Here is a 21273-nt window from a genome sequence, read left to right on the forward strand (position 1 = left end):
TTATATAGTGGCACTGTTCCTGTAAATAGAAAGCCTGAGAGACGTCATTCAACTAAGCCAATGTTACATTCTTAATAAATTTTAATGTTCTTAGCAACTACAAACATGTTTTAGACCAAATTATTCATTCACCCATAGTGTCCTGATAATTACTCAAGATTGTGTTTCCTCTGGACTGTGGCCCCTACTTTGTATATGCACAACATGATGTTAAAGTTTGATATGTTTATAATTTCTTTCATTTTTTATTATACAATTTGAAAACCTTATACTAGATACTTAGAAAAGGAAACCTACAAAATAGATTCCTTAAATGATTACTTTTTCTTCTTGCCTTCACACAAATCTATAATTGTCATTCTTTCTAGAGTCAAAATGATAAATTTTATTAAATAAGCTAAATTTATGTTCAGAAAACCTCATCATTTTTCAACTTTTGATTTTCATAGCTGAAGAAACAGACCAGAAAGATTTTCCTCAGAGCTGAAAATATATGTATATGAGAAATGCACAGTTAAATATATTTTATTTATTTTTAAATTAAATTTATTTTTAGCTGGTACATAAAAATTGTTCATATAAATGGAGTAATATGATACTTAATTACATTTATTATCTGTAATTTTTTTAAAGTTTCAACACTGTCTATCTCATTGTCAGTTATTTATAGTAGAGTGACAAATGTAAATAAAAACACATTGTTACATATCACAATATGTAGGTAACATACATGAGTTCATATGAACATAAACAGAGAAACCAGAAGATGCAACTTTTATTTCAACTTTTAATCATATCTATCATATATATTTGCATGTTAGTGTATAGTTAGTTATATTTATGTATGCATGGAGAGAGTGGGGGAGAAGAGAGAGAAATTAAAGACATACTTTTATCTTCCAGAGCAGTTACTTATTTCTACTATAAAATCACTCTGTAATTGGACACAAACTGTGTAAATGTAAATGTTGATGTGCTCACAATTCCCTCATTGCTACATATCTTACTCATGCTCAAACTGTTTTTCAATAGAGTGGTAATCCTTATTTTATAACACGAGTAGCTTTGAAAGGCAAATATTGGTGAAATTATTTAGGCCACTCCACGTAGTTAAAAGGAGATTTATTTAATGGCGTAACTTACAAATTAAGGGATAGGTAGGTCGCGGGGTCTGGGGAAGGTGTATCGCAGTCCAGCGGTGTTCTCTGGAGCTCTCCTCTGTCTACCTCCACCATCCAGCGTCCTGGAACCAAGAGAGCGTTCGCCGATCCGGATCTCGGGTCCCCAGGCGCCTCCCTTGGCCCCGCCTTGTAGGCGTGACAGTTGCCGAAGTCTCAATGGGGGTTGGAACTTCCAGAACAAAGCTGGAATGGCTACCCACTACATCTCCCCCTTTTTGTCTAAATAAGAAAGTTCTAACCTAATACAAGACTATATACAAAGGAATGGTTATCAAATATTGTCCAGGAATAATGAGGGATAATGACCTAGATAAGATGGAACTACTTCCAATGCAAACAATATCAAGCAAGAAACACATATTAAAATCCAGAGAAGTATAGAGCATAGATAAATGGCATGTTACAAAGATCATTCCAAAAGGTGTCCTACCCTAAAGAACCTGAATCTAATACTTAATATGTTCTATCTACTAAGTTGTAACTATAACTGCTAGTCTTCAATCCCATCAAAGACCTGAGAAGGAATATAATGGTACCTGAGAAATGGTAGATGGATGCAAGCAACTTTCGGGAATCTTGCGAGAGTAGACCGAGACAGCTGGCAGCCTGGACAATCACCTAATGTTTCTCAGCATTGTTGGTGCATTCAAATTGGCTACAGGCCTAAAGTATCTGACAGACCATTTTCAGAAGCAGGAATTCTGAAAGACCATCTTACCCTGTCTTGGCAGAGTACAGTGGTCGCTTTCCTTGTGACCCGCTTGTCCAGAAAGGATAGCATTGCATTTGTACTGTCAGCTGTCGAGGCAAGGGCAGTTCTTTGCCCAGTAGGCCATTTTGTGCCAAGAAGACAAACTTCCAAATGGAAATGTCTAGAAGCCCAACATTCTCTCGGGATCAAATTGGTGCAGCCAGGAGCAATTGTGTCTCGCATCAACAGAATTCTAAGTTATTTAAATGCCATATTCTCTAGGTCTATGAAGTGTTTGAAGATTACCTGTCCATCTGACCTATGTATCTGTAAATCTGTATAACCTGACTAACGTAACTATAGAGATAACAAGCATAGGTGACTATAAATCTACAAGTCTTATCTACTGAAATAACCTAAGGACTAAGGCTTCACGTAAACAAGGTAGACAGTCTATAAGCAAGTGTATGGTAAAGAACGATGACTTCAAAGTTGTGACAATACACAAGATGTTATAACAGAGGTAGGAGTGTATAGTGTGATATACAATATGACAATAATCTTAAATATATATCAATATTTATAACAGAGGTAGGAGTATGTAGTGGGATATGCAATATGACAATAATCTTAAATATATATCAATATACCGAATATCCTAAACAGAAGTAGAACATACATAAAGTATGACAGATATAAATTTACATTTGTATCAATATACAAACATTTCAAATAAGAGTAGAAATATATGTACATTATACCAAGTATAGTTTTGTATTTGTATCAATATACAAATTATCTTAAACAGGAATATAAAAATAGTTTACATTTGTATCAACATATAAGAATCCATAACAGTGCAAATTACAGTGCAAATTATTTAGCGCTGCTATTTTACTAAATTTGTTTACTAGTATACACAATAATCTACCATAATGTCTTATACGTATCCATTCCATTTCTTCTTTTCCTTTTTTTTTTTTTTTTTGGGAGTACTGAGTTTAATATTTCCTTCCACCCCCAACCCTATAACCATCATCCATAACCCTGAGAATTATGAAACCTAAGGGAGAAGGGGCGTCGTTTTCTTAGAATTGCTTCCTGCTGTTTAGGGGGTGATGTTATCTCTGTTGGGTACTGTGAGAAAGCGCAGATAGTTAAATTTCAGTTAGACTAACTGTAGGTTCTGCAGCAAGTCTTAGAGTAATGGGTAAGATTGTCTGAAATTCTGGTAAGAAGTGTAGTATGATGATGATTACCATGGCATCATTCTGGATTGGGTAGAGTTGTTGTTGGGGCCCCATCTTCCTTCTGGAGACTTCTGAGATTGCTATTAGAAAAACCTATTTGTTATCAAAATGGAAGATTTGGATTTAAAGAGGACATAGCATGTAAAAAAGGATTCTGAGAAATCAAGAGTAAGCATGGAGAGAATTAGAATCTAGAAGACAATGGTCCCTTTTTATTGGTTTCCTTCTGTCCCACACCAGAGGGCTCTTCTGATATGGTACTGAAGAATCTCTCAAACTTTTCTTTTAGCAATGTGCTTGGGTTTAGAGAAGGAGTGAGCCAATTCCATCTCCAAAGCCAGCTTGGCTTATAATTGAATTGGGACCACAACTTTTCTATATTGATAGAGAGATAGATGTTAGACAGTGAGATTTTACCGTGTGTAGATTGGTACCAATAGATTCTTTCTTTCTGCTGTAAACATCCGGATATCCAAGGCCTTATGATTTTTGGAAGATGGGTATTTCCATTATCCTGGAAAGACAAAAACAGAACCCTACCCCAACCTTGATTGTTAAATTTTTCTTACAACTTGTAGAGATGTCACATTGGTGGATGATCTTTTACTTCACCTCATCAAGGGGTTTTTCCTGTTCAAATCGAATTTTTATTAATTTTGTTGGTATCCATAGCTTTTCTTCTCCTGCAGAAACAAAGGCAAAACCCCTTCCCCAACGTAGAACATATCCAGGTTTCCATTCTGAGGTCAGCACATCCTTGAAATAAACCGGTTGGTTTAGCTCGGGAGTTTTGTCTGTCGTCCAATGTCTCTCTGCAGCTGTTGTTCCTTTCTCATCAGCATTGAGAAAATTCAAGGTTAATAAAGCACTATGCAATCTATTTCTAGGAGTCATTGTTACCTGTTGCTGTTTATTTAGCATATCCTTTAAAGTTCGATTGGATCTTTCTATGACTGCTTGGCCTGTGGGATTGTGTGGTATACCTGTAACATGCTTTATATTGTAATAAGCAAAGAATTGTCTCATTTTATTGGAGACATATGCTGGAGCATTGTCTGTCTTAATTTGTACAGGTATCCCCATGATGGCCATAACTTCTAATAGGTGTGTAATCACAGAATCAGCCTTTTCAGAACTCATAGGAGTTGCCCATTGAAATCCTGAATAGGTGTCAATGGTATGATGTACATACTTTAATCTTCCAAATTCTGCAAAATGAAACACATCCATCTGCCAAATTTCATTTCTTTGTATACCTTTTGGATTGCTCCCTGCAGGTAATGGAAGTTGGTTATAGATGGAACAAGTAGGACATTTTTTCACAATATCCTTAGCCTGTTGCCAAGTGATGGAGAAATCCTTCTTCAAACCTTTGCTATTTGCATGGTATTTCTTATGAAATTCTGAAGCTTCTAGCACATTACCTATTAGTAACTGATCAATCTCATCATTACCTTGTGCTAGAGGTCCTGGCAGACCTGTATGGGATCTGATATGTGTTATATATATAGGATGTTCCCTTTTTCTGATGATTTCCTGCAATTGTATGAATAATGAAGTTAATTCTGTATTATCAGGAATAAATTCAGCAGTTTCAATATGTAAAACAACTCTCTCTGCATATTGAGAGTCAGTGACTATATTGAGGGGTTCTGTGAAGTCCATCAGTACCATAAGAATGGCATACAGTTCTGCCTTTTGTACAGAGCTGTATGGACTTTGTACCACTTTACTTAAGTCTCCTGATTTATATCCTGCTTTCCCTGATTTATTTGCATCAGTATAGAATGTGAGGACTCCAGAAATTGGCTTTTGTCGTACAATGTGAGGAAGGACCCATTCGGTTTTCTTTATAAATTCTATTCTCTTGCTTTTGGGATAGTGGTTGTTAATCTCTCCCAAAAAGTTACTGCAGGCTCTCTGCCAGTATTCATTATCTTTCCATAGTGATGAAATTTCTTCATTAGTTAAAGGTACTACAATTTCTGCTGGGTCCATTCCTGTCAACTGGCGAAGTCTTAGTTTACCTTTTTGAATCAAATCAGAGATCTTTTCTATATAAGTCTTTAATTTCTTATTTGGTTTACGTGGTAGGAATATCCATTCCAATATAATATCTTCCCTCTGCATCAAAATACCTGTTGGGGAATGTCTGGAGGGGAATATGACAAGAATACATTTAAGTTCTGGATCCACACAATCCACATGTGCTTCTCGAATTGTCTTTTCTACTAGAGCCAATTCCTTCTCAGCTTCGGCTGATAATTCTCTTGGACTATTTAATTCTTTGTCCCCTTCTAGAGTATTAGCCAAATTTCGTAGTCCATCTTTGGGTATTCCCATGATACCCAGTAAGTTGGAAATGCTTCCTAATAACTTTTGAAAATCATTAAGAGTCTTCAATCGATCTCTCCTTAGCTGTACCTTTTGGGGTCTAATTTTTTGTAGCTCTATCTTATATCCTAAGTAGTTAATAGAATCTCCTCTTTGTATTTTTTCAGGAGCAAGTTGCAGTCCCCAGTGAGGCAAAACTTTTTTTACTTCTTCAAACATGCTTTCTAATGTATCTAACTTTGGATCAGCTAATAGGATATCATCCATATAGTGATAAATTATGGATTGTGGAAACTTTACACGAATTATCTCCAATGGTTTCTGCACAAAGTATTGGCACAAAGTAGGGCTGTTTAACATTCCCTGTGGGAGGACCTTCCATTGATATCTCTTGACTGGCTGAGAATTGTTATAATTAGGTACTGTGAAGGCAAATTTTTCTCTATCATTTTCTTGTAAGGGTATGGTAAAGAAACAGTCTTTTAAGTCAATAACTATTATAGGCCATTCTTTAGGTAGCAGAGAGGGCAAGGGCATCCCAGTCTGTAGGGAGCCCATTGGCTGAATTACTTTATTAATAGCTCTCAGATCTGTCAGCATTCTCCAATTACCAGACTTTTTTTTAATAACAAATACAGGAGAATTCCAAGGGCTGGTAGATTCTTCAATGTGTTGAGCATTTAACTGCTCTTGAACCAGCTGTTCTAAAGCTTGTAGCTTCTCTTTTGTCAAAGGCCATTGTCCAACCCAGACAGGTTTATTAGTTAGCCATTTTAAAGGTAAGGCAGTTGGTACTTCTGAGAGTTCAACAGCAGTTGTGCTCTGTTTGTGAACAGCCTGAATGGTTGGTGCCTGATTTTTATAGCATGCGATGATATTATTCCTAGAAACATGCATTGGTCTGTATTCTTTTTCTGAAAGTGTAGGAATTTTAATCTGGGTATTCCACTGTTGTAACAGATCTCGGCCCCAAAGATTTACTGCTACATTTGCTACATATGGCTTCAGTCTTCCTCTCTGTCCTTCTGGCCCTATGCATTCAACCCATCTCGAACTCTGTTTTGTCTGAGATAGGGTGCCAATCCCTAAAAGTTGGACATCTACCTCTTGAAGAGGCCAATTCGGATGCCATGATTTTGGTGTAATTATAGTCACATCTGCACCTGTGTCTACCAGTCCCTCCATAACCAGGCCATTAATTCGAATTCTAAGCTTTGGTCTTTGACCATTTATGGAAGTCTGCCAAAATATTTGTTTTATAGTGTTCTTTGTAAACTGTGATCCATCCATCAGAGCTGTTTTATCATCCATTGCAGTATCGGTTTTTACATTAGGCAGTGGTTTATTCAGTTGTCCTGGAGAGGAATTTCTTCCACAGTGGCTGGGAATGTTCGTACTACATTTGATTTGGGGGCCTGCAAGAGGCCCCCTGAGGCGTTTCCCGCCAGTAAAGGGTTACCTCGTATATCTATTTTTGATCTGCACTCACTGGTCCAATGTCGGCCTTTGCCACACCTTCTACATAATCCGGGAGGTGGTTGGGGTCTCCTGTTTAGGCTATTCCTAAAAGGAGTATTATTCCTAGGAGTACCCCATGTACAGTTTTTACTTATATGACCTGGTGTACCACATTTAAAACATTTGGTAACACGGGGCCTTCTTTCACCTCTGGGATTTGTCTCTCCTATCCAAGCCTCATTACTGTAGTTACGAGACTCAACACCATTAGTATACTGAATCCATTCTTCCAAAGGAGCTGATCTGATCTTTAATGGTGTAAGTATTCTTCTGCATTCTGCATTAGCATTGTCGAATGCCAAGGACTCAGTTAATACTTTTCTTAATTCTTTATCTGATACAGCTCTTGTTATAGCTGTGTTCAGTCTTTGTAAAAAATCAGTGAAGGGTTCATGCGGTCCCTGAAATATCTTTGTGTATACCTCAGTTGGTTTTCCAGGTTCTGGAATTTTTTCCCAAGCATTTAGAGCTGCTGTACGGCATAGGGATATTGTATGTTCATCATAAATGGCTTGTACATTCCTGTCAGCAAAACATCCCTCACCAAGTATTTGATCTTGGGAGATCACAAAACCTCTGAGTTTACCTTGTTGTTCTAAATTTTTTGCCTCTTCTCTCAACCAGCTTTTCCACTGTAGCTGCTGACTATATTCTAGAACAGCTGAAATCAACTGATGCCAGTCATCTGGGATGATTCTATGTGAGGTAGACCATGAATTTAACAATTGTTTTACGTATGTGGAGTGTATCCCATACGTAACTACTGCTTCCTTTATATTTTTAAAGTCCCTTGTTGAAATTGGTTGTAATGTATATGTATTATATGGCTCGGGGTGTGTGTCATCCGCTGGCTTCTCCTGGATGATAACAGGATAAGCTATTGTGTGAGAGCCATTTGGAGATGTTACAACCTCTATGGTCTTGCCCTTCTGCTTATTAGGTCCCTTGTCATGTTTACTGAGAGTTTCTTCTAAGGCCTGCAAACGAGCACCTAGGGTCTGTTCTAGGGAGTGAACCTCCTCTCTGGCAAGGGACTCCAGATTTCTCATGGAATCATAGAAGTTTTTATGTTCCTCAGAAACACATGATTCCATGGACCTTATCTTATCAATTAATGATAATCTTTCTTCCTTATATAGTGTCTGGAGAGTTAGTGTTCTATCCATTAAATATTCACATTTATTATCAATAAGATCAATTTTTGGTACAAGCCTGTTTTGTAAATCCTGATTAGCAGATTCCAGAGAAAGAATCTTTTTCTCTAAGGTCTCATTGCTATCCATTAAAGCAGATTCCAGAGATAGAATCTTTTTCTGTAAGCCATCATTGTTAGTTTTGAAAGCCTGTAAATCCTGATTAGCAGATTCCAGAGAAAGAATCTTTTTCTCTAAGGTCTCATTGCTATCCATTAAAGCAGATTCCAGAGATAGAATCTTTTTCTGTAAGCCGTCATTGTTAGCTTTGAAAGCCTGTAAATCCTGGTTAGCAGATTCCAGAGAGAGAATCTTTTTCTCTAAGGTCTCATTGCTATCCATTAAAGCAGATTCCAGAGATAGAATCTTTTTCTGTAAGCCATCATTGTTAGTTTTGAAAGCCTGTAAATCCTGGTTAGCAGATTCCAGAGAGAGAATATTTTTCTCTATGGTCTCATTGCTATCCATTAAAGCAGATTCCAGAGATAGAATCTTTTTCTGTAAGCCATCATTGTTAGTTTTGAAAGCCTGTAAATCCTGGTTAGCAGATTCCAGAGAGAGAATCTTTTTCTCTAAGGTCTCATTGCTATCCATTAAAGCAGATTCCAGAGATAGAATCTTTTTCTGTAAGCCTTCATTGTTATTTTTGAAAGCCTGTAAATCCTGGTTAGCAGATTCCAGAGAGAGAATATTTTTCTCTATGGTCTCATTGCTATCCATTAAAGCAGATTCCAGAGATAGAATCTTTTTCTGTAAGCCATCATTGTTAGTTTTGAAAGCCTGTAAATCCTGGTTAGCAGATTCCAGAGAGAGAATCTTTTTCTCTAAGGTCTCATTGCTATCCATTAAAGCAGATTCCAGAGATAGAATCTTTTTCTGTAAGCCTTCATTGCTCTCACTTAAAGCCTGTATCAGTCCCAATAATAACTCATCTTTGTTCTTGTTTTTAAACCAGTGTTTGAACACTGTGTGAATTATTACGATGAATGCCAAAATGGTACAGGCCAGATATGCCTTAGGAAGGTCGTATATTTCCAGGAAGATGTCATTCATCATACAGGCAAAAAGGTTTTCAAATTCTTGTGAGGTAATGTTGTCAGCCATATTACCAGAATTACTCAAAATTTGTCAGTCAATTTTAAGGTGTAAAATTATCAGGTACTTTTACTTACCTTTCGTGGTTTTGGGGGGTGTAGTAGCACTTTTCAGCCAGCAGGTGGCGATGGTACAGCTCCAAAGCAGGTCCTGCTGGTGATCTTGGCTGACTGCAGCTCGCTGGAGTCAAGATGGCGGGAGCCGGAGCTGGCGCCGGCACGGAGGAAGCTGGGGAGTGCCTCTTTTGCTGGTCTGGGGCTAAGCTAGGGAGCTGAGACCGGACTAGCTGCTCCCTTTTTCAGGAATGGAACCGTGTAGGTGTTCCCTGGTTATATGGAACTTTGCAGGCGGGTTTAGGTACCCCGCTAGCCGGGGAGGAGGCTGAGGGTGGGAGCCACGCAGGCTTTTGGGATTTGCCCCACGTGAGCGCCAGATATTGGTGAAATTATTTAGGCCACTCCACGTAGTTAAAAGGAGATTTATTTAATGGCGTAACTTACAAATTAAGGGATAGGTAGGTCGCGGGGTCTGGGGAAGGTGTATCGCAGTCCAGCGGTGTTCTCTGGAGCTCTCCTCTGTCTACCTCCACCATCCAGCGTCCTGGAACCAAGAGAGCGTTCGCCGATCCGGATCTCGGGTCCCCAGGCGCCTCCCTTGGCCCCGCCTTGTAGGCGTGACAGTTGCCGAAGTCTCAATGGGGGTTGGAACTTCCAGAACAAAGCTGGAATGGCTACCCACTACAGGCAAAAGTTTGTTTTTTGTTTTTTGTTTTTTAAATGTGGTTCTTTACAACTTCTCTGATTGGATACTCGCAGTGGGAGTGCAATGTTGAGCAGTCTCTGTGCACTTTTGCAAACATTATCACAGTTCTGTAATGAAACAGAGGCTAGGCATCTTCTATTGTCATTCAGAGGGCCAATGTGAGCACTGACTCTAATTCGGTCATTTCATCCAAGTGAAAGGAGTTCTCACTGTAAGGAAATGATCAGGATGGACCTGTAGAATAGGTAGGCAGAGACTTTATCACGAGTTGACCTTGGAAATGACTTGGGCTGGATCATCAGCCTCTAAGAATTTATTATACTTCTGTAAGCTGGGAACACTGTAGAATAGAAACTATTCAGTTCATAATTAAAATACTAATTTTGCTTCAGTGTTTACATGAAGATATGCAAGCATCTAAGTATGAAGGCAGATGTAGCCTCATGTTTCCCCCTTTGCCAGGCACCGAAACTTATTTTGGATATTTGGGTTCTTTATTACAACATCTCCATTTAACTTTTGGCTCTACAATGAGCACTGTGCCTGATACACATTAAGAACAAAATCATGGTAGATAAACAAAGTTTTTATTAGGATTTCACAGAAATCCTCTGAGAAATCCATGCTTCTGTAAAACATCAGTGCTGATACCTTGAAAAGTTACAGTTGTAATAATATTTTCAGAAAGCATCCAGCATGTAGGCTTGGACAAACACACTTGTCAGTCAGGTGACCAGAAATTCTCTCTTCATGCCACAACTACACCAAAATACCAGCTCATAGTATGTAGGGTAACATAGAACGCAACTTGAGAGGAAAACAACCCTACACTTATATAATAATTCATTACATTTGTTTTCCATGAAGGATTATGATGATTTGCCTAAATAAACCAGATAACATGTAAAAACATTATCTTCATAGAAATGTTACAATCAAACCTAATTTATGTCCAATGGACACGAGGTAATTTCTAAACATGCCTACTTTCATGGAGAGCCTGCCAAACAAGAAAGAGTTTCAATTAACCTTCTGTAACCATCAGGAAAAATTGTCTACCTTCCTCATCCTACCAAAGAATTGAATTTCCAATTAATTCTCTGGTCTGCAGTTGTGTACACAGACAGTGGAAATGTTGCTATGCTTAAGGCTACCCCAGCTTCCTTCCTTTGTGATTTCACATTACTGGAAAACAAGGATAGGAAAGCTGGAGACAAAGAAGTGGTATTAGCCAAAGCTTTCTTTTTCTATTTCTACTACACTGGTCTCTTTCTCCCCTCCCATTATAATTGATTTTCTTTTCTCTGTCTTTCTGTCACAGATGTTACTAATGATGCAGAAATTGCTGAAACCAATGTGGAAAATATTTCACAAAAGAAACACTACCCTTTCAGTTTTATTGCCAGGTAGAAATTGATTCCATACTGTCTGGCTGTCATTGCTATTAATTCTCTTTCTTTCAGCCCAGACATTTATTCTCCTGCATTGATAGTTGGTGGTTCAGTGCTTCCCACCACTGAGCATGACATCAACTCTTTCACTCAGGGTACAGACAGAGTCAGATAGAGTTGAGTTTTGTTTTGTTATTTCAAACTTTAAAAAGAATATTTTTATTCAACTTTTAAGAAGTTAAAGATAAGAAACAACTATTTAAATGCTTCACTTATTTTGCTTATTTTTTTTCACTAGTTGATATTTTGAATCAGTTCTCAATGGCCAATCTTGATATGATTTTTAAAAGTTTAGCTTGATACATAGTATTTATTAAATGTTCAGATAGTGTTTTACAAATGTATCATTATAAGCCATTTAGAAAGTTTTTTCTTAAAACTGGAAGACATTCCCTAAATATCTGGCCTTTAGTTTTCACAGCTGATGGACACTTGAAGCAGACCCTGAGAGCATGAGTGCTGCCTGAAGGTCCTCATGCAGCAGCGTCCTTACTCATGAGTCATAGATGTGGGGTCTTTCTGAAGAAAAACAAATCACTCAGACACCGAAAGAGACTAATTTGAAATTTTATGATGATGTGCATTGTGAAGAGGTTGAAATTAAAAAATAAATATTAGAAGATATGTTATCTGGTATAACTATTTTCATCACACTGAATAAACTGTGTAAGACAAGATCAGAATGCTTCCTTGAGGAACTTGAAAGTCAGACATGAGTGAGTTCACACGCATTATTTTCTTGTTCATATTATTTTATTTAGTTGATACAGGCCAAGTTTAAGAGATCATGAGGATTTGGATTTGATGAATCCCAAAGCATCCCTCCCATTCTCCAAGGCTCCTTTATTTCTTTCACTTCAGCTACCTATTCTGAAACCAACTCATCACCAGTAGGTATTTCTGTAAATAGCCTGATTTACAAAGGTTAGTGATGAACCAGCCTGCCTCCATCTTAGACCTAAAAGCCATCTTATAGTAATGACAAACTAGACTTATTCATTACCAATCCTCTGATTTTGAAGGATTGGCCTATGCCTCACCTCAACTACAAATGGTCCTGTATTACCTATTCCAGGAAACGGCAACCATGTCTTTGTTTTAAAAAGTTGCTATAAACATCTTGCAACCCTACATTTGTTCCAAAAGCATTGTTGTGTCTACCTTGTCATAACTACCTTGTTGTCTTCTGCTCTGTATCTCTGTCTATTTTGCCCACCAAACCCTCATTTGGTATGCCCCTATCTTTAGGTTACAATAGCCATGTCTTCCCCTCACATCTAATGCTGACTTCTCAATCCCTGCCTTAGGGGGAAGCAGCTCATATACATGAATAAAAAAGTTTGCTTTAATTAATTGCTTGCTTTAGTAATTTCACCATGATAATGGTCAGTGGTCTTTCTCCTTGCACCTTTGGGATTAGAATCATTTGTTTGGCTTGTCATTGATGACCTACCTAGAGTAAATAGACATTTGCTCATGCCCCCCAGTAAGAGCCACACAACATTCAGAGGGGAGATACTCCATGTCTTCACTCTCTAAACAGCATATGAGTTCTTTCCATAATTTGATTCGTATGAATGGCACTGCAATAAACACGGGAGTGAGAGCACCTGTGAAGTTCTAATTCCAATTCTTTCTGACAAATACTTAGTAATTTGATGGACAGCAGGACCCTCTGCTTTACCTTTTTGAGGACCTGCTGTATTATTCTCCAAAGTAAATGCCAACATTTCCACATTCCTAATCTTGTGCAGCAGTTCCCTTTGAGAGCAAAAATTCCCTTTTTGAACACACACTTCTTAAGACACAGGGTGCTAAAAAGAAGATAAAACAATAAGGTTCTTTAAGAAAGAATGTTAAAAGGGATTTAAAACAGCAGGCCATTCCAAGAGAGAAGCTTACTGAGACACGGGGTATATATAGATAGGTGAAGGGAGGGATGTTCTAAGGGGAGGTGAAACATTCCACCCTATACAGAAGCTCACCAAGTTCAGGAAGTAAACAACACAATGGCTTCAGGAATTCCTTAAAACTGGCAGCCTCACTAGGCTCTCACCTCTACTAGCACAAATATGCAGCAATGACTTCAGAGAGACTCTTGGATCAGCCAAGCTACTGCAAAGACTCCCAGACAAACAGAAACCAGCTAAATTGACTAGAAGATGCTCAGACCAATTGAACTATCTGAGAGGACACTCTCCAACCTACTGAGCTTCCTGCCGGCTGGGCAGTGTGCTCCAAGTCTCAAGCTTTTGTGAACTGACACTCATTCTGGGTAGGTTTTTGTGACGCAGCTGTCTTTCAGTCACTTCTGCTCCTACAAGTTACCCCTCACTCTTATTTCAGTAAGTAGCCACAGTAAAACTCATTGGTTTACCAAGTTGGATTTGGGTGGTGCCCTTACTTGGATTTGTCATTGGTTCTCAATCACAGGTGAGTGGACATTTGTTGACACAACACTCACCAGCAATGTGAAAGAGTTCTGGTTTCTCCACAACCTTACCAACACTTGTTACTTCCTGCTCGCCAGTTCCCAAATAATCAACATGGAGACTCAATTAACTCAATATTAATTATAAATGCCTGGCCAAAACCTCAGGCTTGTTACTAGTTAACTTGTGCACTTAATTTTAACCAATATTTCCTATTTACGCTTTGCTACATGACTTAGTACCTTTTCTCAGTAAGGCATGCCCATCTTGCTTCTCTCTGCGTCTGCTTACAACTCCTGACTCCACCCTTCTACTTCCCAGGATTGTCAGTTTAGCTCTCCCACTTAATTTTATCCTGTCCATCTATTGGTCAGTCAGCTTCTTTATTAAACCAATGATAGTGACATATATTCACACAGTGTAAAGGAATGTTCCACATTACTGTTAGTTTTAGCAAAAGCCAACTTAATAAGTATGAGGTGAAATCATGTTTAAAGTTTTGTTGTGCATTTTCCTGATGATGGGAGATTTTGGCCATCTTTTCACACGTCTGTTGGCCATTTGCATGTCTTATTTAGGGAAATTAATTATAAGACATAATACTGTTGACCATGCCATGTTTTGTAGCAAATTAAAGGCAGTTAATCATCACAGGCTCTTCTGAGTACAGCTTAACTAGTTTAAGCAGAAGAGAAAGTCTTGTTAGCACTGGTAGTGGTACTTTAGTTGTATTATATATATAAGATTGACTTTCTGCAATATAGAAGTTTGCTGTTTAAATAGAAAAACAATCATGTATTTTCTATTTTGATCTTCATTAAAGAATGCAGAGCAAGGTAGAGGCATACATTATCTAGGAGAGATTTGTGTGCTCACTGGGTACAAGAATGGTTGTCCATTAGCAGGAGTAAGAGACAAAGGTGGAGTTATTAATGGTTTTGGACACAAAGTTCAAAGATAATTGTATAGTCAGACAAGTATTTCTCAGCTTGAAGTAAAGTCTTTTAAACCACAGCTTACCACCTTAGACTGGAGGAAAACAAGTTTTTAAGTTTATTGTTTATTTCAAAACTCACAGTAGAGGAAAATAAGAAATTCAAAGACATATATTATTAAACAAAAATGTATTCTTCCACACATATAATGGAACTTATAGATTGAGAGAACAGGCAGATGTGAACTTGCAAAGTCTTGCTTTGCAAAGTAAAACAAGACTGTTTCTTGTCATAATTAGGGTTTTTTCTTTCGTCTTTTGTAGTAGCAATCAAATTCACTTCTTGTCCTCATGCTCTCTTCCCAGACTAATGAAAAGACGCACATGGCTTACATTAGCACTTACATGTATTTGGTTTCAAAATCTCATCAGAGGTCCAACCTAGACTAAAGCTCGGAAATGCTCCTCAGAATGGGAGAAATAAGCCCTGCCCATGTTTCCTTTATCTTGGGGACAATAAAGACTCATTTCCTTTGATTCTATACTGATAAAAGCAAAAAAATAGTGATTGTCTCTATTCTGTCTCTTTCTAACTAATCACTTTATCTAATAAAGAAAGTCTACCATGGGATTCTTCTTTTTCTCTGACTATAACACTTTATCTTACATCCAAACAGCAGCCAATTCTTACCATTTCTGTCACTTGTGGAGAAGGACATAGAACTATGTCAGTCGTACCACAAGATCAATAGATTCCTTAGCCATTGTCTTATTCTTCATCCCCCATTTCCCCTAAGACAGGATCATACTATGTAGCTCAGACTGGCCTGAAGTTCACCCCCTTCCTGCTTCAGCCTCCTCAGTACTGATATTACAGACCTTTACCCACATCACCAGCTAGTCCTTATGTCTTAACCCTGTCCTTTTATACCTTGTGTAAATTGCTGTAGGAGTAAAATGTTTTTATTGAAAAGCAGCACACGTTGTCTCTTCTTTATGAAAACACCACTCTCTACTTTCCTCCACTAAGTTGAAGGCAGTCAGTGTAATATACAAGCTCTCTCATGATCCCATAGTATACTACTTTCACTTTCATATCTCTCAGTTACCCAACTCTCTTTTCTCTGCACAAATACAATGTACACTATTATTACAAATGTCTATATATGCATGCCAGAGGTGGTGCCATAAGACTACATTCCAAGCACTCAGGAGGTACAGGAAGAAAGAACACCACAAATTCAAAAACAGACTGATCTACACAGTGAATTACAGGCCAATCAAGCCTATACAAGGAGTTTTGCCTCAAAGGTAAAACAAAAACAACAAAAAGAAGGAGGAGGAGAAGAAAGAGGAGGATGAGGGGAAAGAAGGAGGAAGAGTATAGCCGAAGTTTTCTTCGGTCCCACCCAGGCCTGCATGTAGCTAGAGTTTTCCTGCCTGGCCCACAGTCAGGACAAATCTCTTTCACCCGCCAGTCCCACAGCCACTCAGACCCAACCAAGTAAACACAGAGACTTATATTGGTTACAAACTGTATGGCCGTGGCAGGCTTCTTGTTAACTGTTCTTACAGCTTAAATTAATCCATTTCTATTAATCTATACCTTGCCACATGGCTCATGGCTTACTGGCATCTTCACATGCGGCTTGTCATGGTGGCGGCTGGCAGTGTCTCCCCCACCCAGCTTCCTGTTCTCTCAATTCTCCTCTCTGTTAGTCCCACCTATACTTCCTGCCTGGTCACTGGCCAATCAGTGATTTATTTATTGACCAATCAGCAACACATTTGACATACAGACCATCCCACAGCACCTGCAGCTGCTCAGACCCAAATAAACACACAGAGGCTTATATTATTTTCAATACTATATGGCCTAATGGCTCAGGCTTCTCACTAGCTAGCTGTTACATCTTAAATTAATCCATTTCTATAAATCTATACTCTGCCATGTGGCTTGTGGCTTACTGGTACTTTATATCTTGCTTCTCCTGGTGGCAGCTAGCAGTGTCTCCTCTGCCCTGCCTTTCTCCTTCCTCTCTCTCTAGTTGGAATGTCCCACCTAAACTTATTCTGCCTCACTATTGGCCAAACAGCTTTATTTATCAACCAATCAGAGCAACACATATTCACAGCATAAAGAACAATATCCCACAGTACAGGAGGAAGAGGAAGAGGAGGAAGAGAAGGAGGAGGAGGAGGAGGAGAAGGAGGAGGAGGAGGAGGAGGAGGAGGAGGAGGAGAAGAAGAAGAAGAAGAAGAAGAAGAAGAAGAAGAAGAAGAAGAAGAAGAAGAAGAAGATCAGTATGGCATCAGAAGAAATTAATTCTTTTGCACTCAGAAGTTTTCAAAAATGCAAATTCAATGACTAGAACCTGTTGTCTTCCTTATTGGTCCACTAGTTTTGTGAGTGTATTTGTCTTTTCACAGTAAGATCAAACATTACCCTCTCATAAGACAAATCACTCCTGGCCCCTGGGGAGGCTAACTGCTTCCTACCCTCTTACTTGTTGACATGTACTCATCCTTCTTTCTTCAACTTGTGCTGTGATGGTCTCTTCTAACTCCAACTTGCTTTGTCTGATTTTGACAAATGTAAGTGCAGAAATATTGTATTCTTGTTTGATCTGTCAGTGCTTAGCCCTGCTTAGACCTTTTTGTGTTAGTGATGACATCGGAATATATCCATATATGTTAGAAATGAAATATATTTTATAGACTATTTTATGCTGATGCTTTGTGTGGATCTGAAAATCAAGTATTTGTCAATGTCTTTACTACCTTAATGATAATAACCAGCAATATTGGATGGCATGAAAGTGAGAGTTAAGATCATAAAGTTTCATGGTCATTTAGTTATGTTAATAAGCCTATGAAAAGGGTTTTCCTGAAAATATGAATCACATATACCCTCTTTTTGTCTCACAATACCTTTTGAGCATTTAGATATTATGGCAGTTGTTTTACTAATGAGGGCACTAGCCACTAGAGAGATTGATGCCATCAGTGATGACATTAGAAAGTATAGAAAACAGAACTTATATCCATATGCTCTGGCTCAATTCTAGAGTTTTTTTTCTCTCATCTCACTAAATAAAGTTCAGAAGTGCATTTCTGATAAAGTCTACGGTTATAATAAAGTCTGATTAGATGTTAGAATGGAGTTACAAGTGCAAGACATTTATTGAAAAGTAACCCCTTGATCAGAGGAAACAGAACTGGGTGGAGAGGAAAAGTCTCAGACAATAAACAAACAAACAGAAGTATCTTGGCCAGCACAGAGAGGCATTCCTGAGCAAAGATCTCTACTGGGGCTGGTCTTTCAGCAATCCCAGACCTCCTGTCTTCACTGTGATTAGTTGGCATGCAATCTACATGGGGAGTGCTGCTATTATCTGAAAAACTGAGGCAGACCCCGAGTTTAACTGGACTCTTTGCCACAAAATACCAAAGTTTTCACCAATACACTGGAAAACTGATCTATGTTTTCATGTATACTAGGAGATTTAAAGTTCTTAGCAATGATGATAGAAGGCAAAGCAGTCATTTTCTGTATTTACACAGGACTATCATAGCATATCCTACCCTGAATAAAACATGGCAGCTTTTGAAGGGAACTGAATTTAGATTTACATTAAAGTCTAATTTCCAGAGCTTCATCAGTTTAAGAATTTGTCTTCCTTCTGAAGAAACTAGGTTGTCCTTATTCAATTATTTTTGAGAAATCATCAGAATATGTGAAAATATTTCCTAATGAGTCACACGATTCTATTTTAGTTTCTTGTGAGCAAGTTTGTACATGAAACATGAAAATGAAAAACATCTGGGATCATTTAATAAATGAGAAAATTTCTTTAGTAATCTGGAAGTTTATAGAACTTCAAGATGGCTTAAAATGATTTTTTTCAAAAGTGCACAGACTTCTGAAAAGCAAATCTAATTTCAGCATAAGATATTATAAAATAGAAAAAAAATATTGCATACTATGACTGCAATTCCTAATAAGAGAGATTTGTTCAATTACATATTACTGTGCTGGAGAGATAGTTCAGCCATTAAAGTCTATACTCACAACCAAAACATCAGGGAAGTTGACAAATCAAATGTATGGCTCCTGATTAGTTGAAATAGTATTGCTTTAATATTCTGACACAAAAATGTAGCTATTGTAGGTTATTAAAGTAACATCTGTATCATGTAAATGTTTTCACTTAGATGACACAAATGGTTTGAATTTATTTTTTTAGTAAATAAAATTATAGTTTACACCTATTGAGCTGAAGGTAATATCAGCTTTGAGCAGTGATAGCAGTGGCTCATTTTTTGCCAATTTCAGAAAAAAATACAGTTAAAAATATGGAAGATACAATATCCTTCAATTCAGAAATGTTCCTCTTGCAATTTAAAAGCAAACACAATCTTTACAAGTCATCATACTCAATCAGCAGTAGATGTAACCTCACCAGGGTGATCTTGAAATGCTGCTAACAAAATTTGGCAACAAAGGGATTTTTTCAAACAGTTAAAACCAATAACTTACATTTTCACAGCTTCTGTAGAAAATTTAAGAAAATACTCCACTCCCCTTTATAATATCTAATCATCATTTCTTCCCATTAAATGCTTGATTTTTAATTTTTCCCTGTTTTTTCTCCATTTTTTCTCCTCTCTCATCTTATATTCTGAAAATTTGCATAGCAAGTTGTCTTGTCTGTGAAATGGTGTCTTACCATTCCAGGGGAAGTAAAGGAAAGATTTAGGTTGACAATGGCAACCTTGTCTTTTGGGTGACTGATGTCATAAATATAAAATAATAAGTTTAAATTTTATTATGGTCACATTTATGAACTAATCTTAATTTCATAGTTTTTATAAAATGCTCAGGCATAGGCAATGCTGTAGGAGTACTGGGTAGTATAGAAGCATGTCCTGAGAAGGCAAGTCCATGTGGTTACATCACTTTCGTGTTGTCTCCAGAGCCTCAGTAGCCTCTGAATGTACATGTTTGTCAATGAAAACTCATAGCTGTTTTAAACCCACATAGATTTTCTAACAGAATCACAGAGTCCAATTATTCTTGGAATTCTCCCTTACAAAATCTAGACCTGATGTCACACACTTCACAGATAGCTCTGGACTTCTGTTGCACTTTGCTCCGTAGGTCACCTCCTGCTGGCTTGGGGTCAGGATTCCTAGGGCTTCTGCTATTTGTGGTATGCGCTTTTCTCTGTGCAGGGGACACCAGTGGCATCCTACTGTGTATTCCTGTTGTTATGGTGACAAAGTCATGCACTGAAAGATTTCAGTGAATGACTGAAAATAATACAAGAAACAGTCTTAAAAAAACTAACTTTGGGTTGAATACAATTCCCAGAATTGTGAATGCACAAGATATGTAGGGATTCCATATAATGCAAGTATATTAGAAAAGGGTTGTAATGTGTAACATTAAACATAAATTAGTTTTCTGACTATTAGGCAATCATCTATAGGAGAAACCAAGAGCAGACATTATGCCTTTGTATGTTTCTTGTTTGCTTGTTGTATTTTAATGTGTTTTGTGTTTTTCACTGTATAGATTGGATTCTTAATCTCACAGTTTATATTATTTAAATGTCAGTTCACTTGGTTCTCATGTTCTGTAGTCACTTCCTAGGCAGCTCTAGAGGGAATCAACCTCTTCACCGTGTTCATGAAGTGTGAAGAATTCTGAGATACAGGACACAAAAAAAGGGCACTCCATGGGCACAGCCTAGTTTACTGTTCAGGTTTACTTACCTTCAGGAGCCTAGAAGAAAGGCAAACCAAAAGAGATTAGGTTTCCCTTAGCAATCATTTCCTCATATTGCAATCGCCAAGGGATAGAAGCCAGGAGTGGGGATGGGGGTGCGGGTAAGGGGTCTGGGTGGGGGTGGGAATTCAATCAATAATTCTGATGGGGCAAAAATTTACTAGTTCATGGGTTAAACTGTGGAAACTAATAAAAAAGAAATATACAGCTCTCTTTACAGAGTCAAACCATGGTTCCTGTAGCTACTAGCATTAAATTGTGGCTGGAAAAAAAAAATCTAAAAATATACTAGGTATCGACTTTGCAGTCACATAAATTTAGTTGTTACTGAAATCTTACTGACTATAGATCTGTTTAATTGTTAATGTCTTCTTGACTTAGTTCTATTAAGTTGTGTGTGTGTGTGTGTGTGTGTGTGTGTGTGTGTGTTGGGGGAGGGCTCTTTAAGAAACATTTTAAAGAGCATGCAAGGTATTAAATATCATTTTGAATTTTTTTTTTGTTTTGTTTTGTTTTTCGAGACAGGGTTTCTCTCTGTGTAGCTTTGCGCCTTTCCTGGAACTCGCTTTGGAGACCAGGCTGGCCTCGAACTCACAGAGATCCGCCTGCTTCTGCCTCCCAAGTGCTGGGATTAAAGGCGT

Source organism: Peromyscus eremicus, chromosome 13, assembly GCF_949786415.1.
Source record: "Peromyscus eremicus chromosome 13, PerEre_H2_v1, whole genome shotgun sequence".
Taxonomy (NCBI): domain Eukaryota; kingdom Metazoa; phylum Chordata; class Mammalia; order Rodentia; family Cricetidae; genus Peromyscus; species Peromyscus eremicus.